Below are 8,666 nucleotides of genomic sequence, written 5' to 3'. Positions count from 1 at the left end.
GCAGCAGCACGGCCAGGTGGACTGGGGACAGCAAGGAGTCATCATGCCAGGTAGTCCTGAGGCATGGTCCTAGGGCTCAGGTCCTCCGAGAGAGAGAAAGAAAGAAAGAGAGAAAGAGAGAATTAGAGAGCGCATACTTAAATTCACACAGGACACCGGATAAGACAGGAGAAGTACTCCAGATATAACAAACTGACCCTAGCCACCCAACACATAAACTACTGCAGCATAAATACTGGAGACTGAGACAGGAGGGGTCAGGAGACACTGTGGCCCCATCCGATGATACCCCCGGACAGGGCCAAACAGGAAGGATATAACCCCACCCACTTTGCCAAAGCACAGCCCCCACACCACTGGAGGGATATCTTCAACCACCAGCTTACCATCCTGAGACAAGGCCGAGTATAGTCCACAAAGATCTCCGCAACGGCACAACCCGAGGGGGGGCGGGGGCGGGGGGGGGGGAGCCAACCCAGACAGGAAGATCACGTCATTTGCCTGTTACGGTGTGTTTCCATTTACAATCTTGTTTTGAGAAAAACAGCTGGACATAATTACGTCACACCAAAAAAACTTGGTGACAGCCTGTATACCCTCCCACCTATCTGTTTCATGTCTCAGTTTAAACACAAAAGCCAGTATGGATAGATTGCAAGAACTGATTAAGATTTGCCATATTCTAATAATTCTCATGTGCCAACTTATCACCATGGTCCCTGTCATGATGAAACTTGCAGTCCTGTGGATTTCAAATAATTGAATGGTGAAAAGCAATGCAAAGAAATTCAGGCATTCTTGACCATCCTTGTCCTGCAAAGAAACACTTTTTTTATACAGTTGAACAAATTGATTTTGTAAGCAGTAGGAATTTAGAATGAAATGTGCAGTGGAGTTTTATAGTTATGAGATGACATCACGTGCGTATCTTTAAAATTATTTTGCAATCATAATTTATTCAACAAACAGTTTCATCATAATTTGTCGCAATAAAGTGAGACAAAATAAAAATCCACACATGTCGAAAGGATAAAAATGTTGTCGATTTTTAGAAAATGTTCCTGTATCGGCCCTTTCCAATTGACATGTCGCAATGTTTTTCTTGAGACATTGCTTTTGTCAAATTAACCCGGGTCTTTGGAAACCTGCCTAGGCAGACATACAGTCATATCATCTGACACTCTCTGTTCCTCCTGCCATTTTCATACCTATCGTCAGCTACTCACTACCACAATACAGATGGACACGCACACACACACACACACACACACACACACACACACACACACACACACACACACACACACACACACACACACACACACACACACACACACACACACACACACACACACAATGTTTATCTGCATTAGTGACACAGAGCAGAGGAGACAAACAAGGCCGGAGAGAGAGAATGTCTCCTCTTCTCAGTAATGTAAGCTCACCATCTACCTTCCTCCTCTGTGATGAAGGATCAACTGAATCTGAAACAATATCCTACTGACTACTGAATCTGAAACAACATTCTACTGACTCTACTGAATCTGAATCTTGATCTCTCTGTTTGGTACAGTTGATGGGAATAACCAGGAAGGGAAGGCTGTCTCTTTTTGTACTCTATTAACCAAAAGGTTCATATTGCAATTTTGAAAAATGGAGACTGTACTAACCTTTGAATTGTGGTTACGGGATTGAGGGAATGTAATGCATATGGAAAAGATTCGATACGATACCTCCAATAGAAGTCCAATGTTTTACAAAATATGTCAGCCGATACTGGATAAATGGTCTGGTCCCGCTTCATAACTGGGTTGACGATCTGCTGCTACTCTGTGCTGTACTCCACTCAATATTTATTTTTGGCTTAACTGCACTGCTTGTAATGACTATATGCTGTCTTCTTATATACATTTGAAGTCAGAAGTTTACATACACCTTAGCCAAATACATTTAAACTCAGTTTTTCACAGAGTTTGACATTTAATCCCAGTAAAAAAAAGTCCCTGTTTTAGGTCAGTTAGGATCACCACTTTACTTTAAGAATGTGAAATGTCAGAATAACAGTAGAGAGAATTATTTATTTGAGCTTTTATTTCTTTCATCACATTCCCAGTGGGTCAGAAGTTTACATACACTCAATTAGTATTTGGTAGCATTGCCTTTAAATTGTCTAACTTGGGTCAAACGTTTCGGGAAGCCTTCCACAAGCTTCCCACAATAAGTTGGGTGAATTTTGGCCCATTCCTCCTGACAGAGCTGGTGTAACTGAGTCAGGTTGGTAGGCCTCCTTGCTTGCACACGCTTTTTCAGTTCGGCCCACAAATTCTCTACAGGATTGAGGTCAGGGCTTTGTGATGGCCTCTCCAATACCTTGACTTTGTTGTCCTTAAGCCATTTTGCCATGGCTTTGGAAGTATGCTTGGGGTCATTGTCCATTTGGAAAACCCATTTGCGACCAAGCTTTGTCTTGAGATTTTGCTTCAATATATCCACATCATTTTCCTTTCTCATGATGTGATCTATTTTGTGAAGTGCACCAATCCCTCCTGCAGCAAGCACCCTCACAACATGATGTTGCTACCCCCTGTGTTTCACGATTGGGATGGTGTTCTTTGGCTTGCAAGCCTCCCCCTTTTTCCTCCAAACATAACGATGGCCATTATGGCCAAACAGTTCTATTTTTGTTTCATCAGTCCAGAGGACATTTCTCCAAAAAGTATGATCTTTGTCCCTATGTGCAGTTGCAAACCGTAGTCTGGCTTTTTTATGGCGGTTTTGGAGCAGTGGCTTCTTCCTTGCTGAGCGGCCTTTCAGGTTATGTCGATATAGGACTCGTTTTACTGTGGCTATAGATACTTTTGTAACCAATTTCCTCCAGCATCTACACAAGGTCCTTTACTGTTGTTCTGGGATTGATTTGCACTTTTCACCCCAAAGTACGTTCATCTCTAGGAGACAGAACGCTTCTCCTTCCTGCGCGGTATGACGGCTGCGTGGTCCCATGGTGTTTATACTTGCGTACCTTCAGGCGTTTGGAAATTGCTCCCCAGGATGAATCAGACTTGTGGAGGTCTACAATTTTCCCATGATGTCAAGCAAAGAGGCACTGAGTTTGAAGGTAAGCCTTGAAATACATCCACAGGCACACCTCCAATTGACTCAAATGATGTCAATTAGCCTATCAGAAGCTTCTAAAGCCATGACATAATTTTCTGGAATTTTCCATGCTGTTTAAAGGCACAGTCAACTTAGTGTATGTGTCACGGATGTCGTCTGGAGATAGAGAGAAGGACCAAGATGCGGCGTGGTAAGTGTTCGTCATTTTAATTGAAAAAACAGAACACTACAAATTGACAACCGTGACGCTAATCAAACCACTGTGCTAACAAGCAACATAACATAGAGACTCACCCACAACCCACAATGACAAAACAGGCTACCTAAATATGGTTCTCAATCAGAGACAACGACTAACACCTGCCTCTGTTTGAGAACCATATCAGGCCAAACACAGAAACAGACAAACTAGACATCCAACATAGAATGCCCACTCAGATCACATCCTGACCAAACAAAACAGAAACATACAAAGCAAACTATGGTCAGGGTGTGACAGTATGTAAACTTCTGACCCACTGGAATTGTGATACAGTGAATTATAAGTGAAATAATCTGTCTGTAAACAATTGTTGGAAAAATGACTTGTGTCATGCACAAAGTAGATGTCCTAACCGACTTGCCAAAACTATAGCTTGTTAACAAGACATTTGTGGAGTGGTTGAAAAATGGGTTTTAATGACTCCAACCTAAGTGCATGTAAACTTCCGACTTCAACTGTATGAACCTCATAATAGGATTTTGTTTCATTGTACGTGTGAATTAAGCTTTGTTTTGTCAATGTTTGTATCTCTGTTTTATATTTTTCATTTTATATTGGAAAATAATAAACATATTATTAAAAAAATTTAAATCATTCTACTGACTCATACTGAATCTGAAACATTCTACTGACTACTGAATCTGAAATGTTTGACTGACAACTGAATCTGAAACAACATTCTACTGACTACTGAATCTGAAATGTTTGACTGCCCTCCCCCGCCCTTTGAAGTCCTCCCCCGCCCTCCTTTCGGCAAATCTGACCACGACTCCATTTTGTTGCTTCTAGCCGATAGACAGAAACTAAAACAGAAAACACCCGCGCTCAGGTCTGTTCAATGCTGGTCCGACCACGCTTCAAGATTGCTTCGATCACGTGGACTGGGATATGTTCCGGATAGCATCAGACAACAACATTGATGTATACGCCGACTCAGTGAGCAAGTTTATTAGCAAGTGCATCGGTGATGTTGTACCCACGGTGACTATTAAAACCTTCCCTAACCAGAAACTGTGGATTGATGGCAGCATTTGCGCAAAACTGAAAGCGTAAACCACTGCTTTTAAAGCGAGGCGACCAAAACATGACCAAATACAAGCAGTGTAGCTATTCCCTCCACAAGGCAATCAAACAAGCTAAGCGTCAGTATAGAGACAAAGTAGAGTCGCAATTCAACGGCTCAAACACGAGACGTATGTGGCAGGTTCTACAGACAATCACGGATTACAAAAAGAAAACCAGCCCTGTCGCAGACACCAACGTCTTGCACCCAGACAAGACATTAATTCTGCTCATAGGTTATCCATTTATAAACTACACATTGACACATCCGCCAGCCCAAAGTGGGAGGTTTAAAAAGTACTTACTAGTTGCCAAAGTACTGGAGCATGTCTTTAAAATGGATGAAACACTTATGAAATGGACAAAACAACAACAGCCAAGGATAATACTCACAACAACAAAAAACTGAAGAAAACAATTGAAAATAAGCAAAAAAATCTAAAAAGTGAACTATCTCTTTAAACCTCAGAAGGAAAGAAAGTGATAGGAAATCTAGATGACTAGGGTTGTATTACACAGTGTTCCTCTCTTTGTCTGCTTTGAAAGATGTTATATAAGGCCTTTGTGCTATATTCTCAGACATCATCAGGATTGGGTATGGTCAATGTGTGTGTGTGCATGTGATGTGTGTCTCCAGGCCAGTAGGTACATTACCTGATGTTCTCTCAGTAATCGTATCCCATCATATCCCATCATTAGAAATCCTGTTTCCAGCCCGGGAGTCACAGTGACCTGATTACTATGAGATGGTTCGTCCTCCCCTAACTACCCAAATACGATGGCCGCCCCATCGTTTCCCAAATATGGTGTACAGTTAGAAGAGTAGCCTAGTGTTGGTGACGTCATCTTCCCTAAGAGTGGAAGTTCTGTGCCACGTACACTACCGTTCAAAAGTTTGGGGTAACTTAGAAATATCCTTGTTTTTGAAAGCAAAGCACATTCTTTGTCCCTTAAAATAATATCAAGTGGATCAGAAATCCTGTGTAGACATTGTTAATGTTGTAAATGAGTATTGTAGGTGGAAAGGGCTGATTTTTTATGGAATATCTACATAGGCGTACAGAGGCCCATTATCAGCAACCATCACTCCTGTGTTCCAATGGCACGTTGTCTTAGCTAAACCAAGATTATCATTTTAAAAGACTAATTGATCGTGAAGTTGGCCTTCTAGGCCAACTTCGTGTCTTTTTATTGGCCAGTCTGAGATATGTCTTTTTCTTTGCAACTCTGCCTAGAAGGCCAGCATCACAGTGTCACCTCTTCACTGTTGACATTGAGACTGGTGTTTTGCAGGTACTATTTAATGAAGCTGCCAGTTGAGCACTTGTGAGGCATCTGTTTCTCAAACTAGACACTCTTATGCACTTGTCCTCTTGCTCAGTTGTGCACCGGGGCACCCCACTCCTCTTTCTATTCTGGTTAGGGCCAGTTTGCACTGTTCTGTGAAGGGAGTAGTACAAAGTGGTGTACGAGATTTTCAGTTCCTTGGTAATTTCTCGCGTGGAATAGCCTTCATTTCTCAGAACAAGAAGACTGACGAGTTTCAGAAGAAGTTCTTTATTTCTGGACATTTTGAGCATGTAATCGAACCCACAAATTCTGATGCTCCAGATACTCAAGTAGTCTAAAGAAGGCCAGTTTTATTGCTTCTTTAGTCTTAACAGTTTTCAGCTGTAACATAATTGCAGAAGGGTTTCCTAATGATCAATTAACCTTTTAAAATGATAAACTTGGATTAGCTAACACAACGTGCCATTGGAACACAGGAGTGATGGCTTCTGATAATGGGCCTCTGTACACCTATGTAGATATTCCATAAAAAAATCAGCCATTTCCACCTACAAAAGTCATTTACAACATTAACAATGTCTACACTGTTTTTCTGATCACTTTGATGTTATTTTAATGGACATAAATGTGTTTTTCTTTCAAAATCAAGGACATTTCCTAGTGACCCCAAACTTTTGAACGGTTGTGTATGTGCACATGCAAACGCGCACACACACTCATAGACGCATGCACACACACAGACACAGACACAAACATACACACACACAAACACAAACACACAGCCTGACTATCACACCAAGACTAAGTAAAAGGATTGAACCAGACAGAAAAACAGATAGGTGCCCGATTGAGCCAGCAGAGTTCATTAACCACCGGTCTATCTGTTGTGAAATGAACCATATGAGAGCAGGGATGAATCATAGTGTGTGTGTTCAATTACAACGAATTCCATCTATGTCTCGTCGGGTCAACAGGAAAAGTCGCTGAACTAACGGCAAACAGATTGATGCGTGGGCAGAGACAGTTGTGTGTGTGTCTGTGTCTGTGTTGCAAATATGTGTTTATGTGCATTTCTGAACAAAATCTTCAAGTGATATTTTTTATGAAAATATTTGATTATCTCACAAGCACAGTTCAACCAAACATAATGATCAATGTAAAGTACATGGCAAGGGATTGATTTGAGTAAATATAACTTCTAGAATCATTCTAAACCTCTGACTCTTATTGAGACTTGACATTTCAAATAGAAGTGAGCTTCTAGGTAGAAAATTATATTTTAAAAAACTATATATTATATTTTTAAAAACGTATATTTCGGAATAAATTGTACTTCTTTAATTCTTCGATTGGTATTTTAATTCATTAATTCCAAATTGACAGAATTGGGATGAAATTGACCCCAATCCTGACCTGCACTATTCTTACTGGAGTGTGTGTTCTCATTATTAAGCATTACATGATTCTCTTGCTCCGTCATCTACACGTTATTTCCATAAGACTCATTAGCAAATAGCAAATGTTTATCTAAAATAGATTTTTCCCCCATCTTAATGTAAAATGTGGACTTTCTCCTTTTCTCTAGTCATTTGCCAGGCAACAACAATCCTCATGGTCCCAACATAATGACTGTAACAGCTTGAACTGTTCACAAATATGCACATACTTTCATATTCCCCATTATTAACATGAATATTTATCAGGTATATTGACTGTTGGAGTATCTGTTGAACTTTCCAGAACAATTCCAGAACCGAGGTAGCATGACGATCAGAATTGCTAATACACACCCCTAGGATAGCACTAATTCGCCCTCGCTCTCCCGTCGCTTTCTTCTTCTTCTCTCTCTCTCTCTCTCTCTCTCTCTCTCTCTCTCTCTCTCTCTCTCATTGTTTTTTCAGTTTGAATTTCATTGTCTTTGTGTTATGAAAAGAAGACGATAATTGGCTCCAGAGGAGATGGGTCTATCAGAGTCTATTTGATGAGAAAAATGTGATGACTTCAGAGCTTTGACTTCATCCCCACAGCCCTCAGGCTCTATGTTAATGACATGGGATTCAGGCCGATCTAACTCTTATCTCTTTCGAATAGACATGATGAAGTGGTGAATGTACTGTATGTTTCTTCAATATGTCAACGCACACACACACACTCACAGGAACACAGTCGGGTGCACACACACTCAAACGAACATAGACAAACATTGGGATGTGCTCAACATTTAAAAGTCATCAGATAATGATATTATAACAGAGTGATACAGAGTGGTGACAGATGGTGGGATAATGATTTAGTCAATAGCAGTTGAACAAAGCAAACCTGTTCTACTTGGATAACCCAGGGTTAACTCAGGGTTACATCAGATCATCAATACACTTATCAGACTCACAGCATGACTGTCATTTGCGCAATCAATAGAGGGTCACACACAAACACACACTGACAACTGAATATGACCTCCACACACGTGCACACGTGCATTTACACACTTGCACAAAACACTGAGCTAGAGCCAAGGTACAAATAGATATTTGGATATAAAAATTAGTGAATATTATCTATTCAAGTTTATTACCGTTTTTTTTTTATTACACAATTTCTGAAACCTTGCTCCATTTCCTGAAAACATTAAACACAAAACCTCATCTTCAAGCACTATTTACATAACCTCTGACTCCGCTCGCAAAATTAAACATTCGCCTCAAAACAGTTTTATCTATGTTCAAAATCAAACACTGCTCTCAAATCATAAACAAAGTGATCAAAATTATATACACTCTCAAGCAGTCAGTAAACAATCCCCCCCGAAAAATGATATGAACCTGCAGATATGAACCTGCAACCAGTCAAAATCTATTGAGCAGTACTGTTAATCAATGGAAAGCACAATGTTCAGGGCCATACAATGTGTCCATTGTACAGTATACAGCCTACA

Source organism: Oncorhynchus kisutch, linkage group LG17 (genome assembly GCF_002021735.2).
Source record: "Oncorhynchus kisutch isolate 150728-3 linkage group LG17, Okis_V2, whole genome shotgun sequence".
Classification (NCBI taxonomy): domain Eukaryota; kingdom Metazoa; phylum Chordata; class Actinopteri; order Salmoniformes; family Salmonidae; genus Oncorhynchus; species Oncorhynchus kisutch.
The sequence above is the reverse complement of the archived record's forward strand: the minus strand, read 5'-3'. Positions refer to the sequence as shown.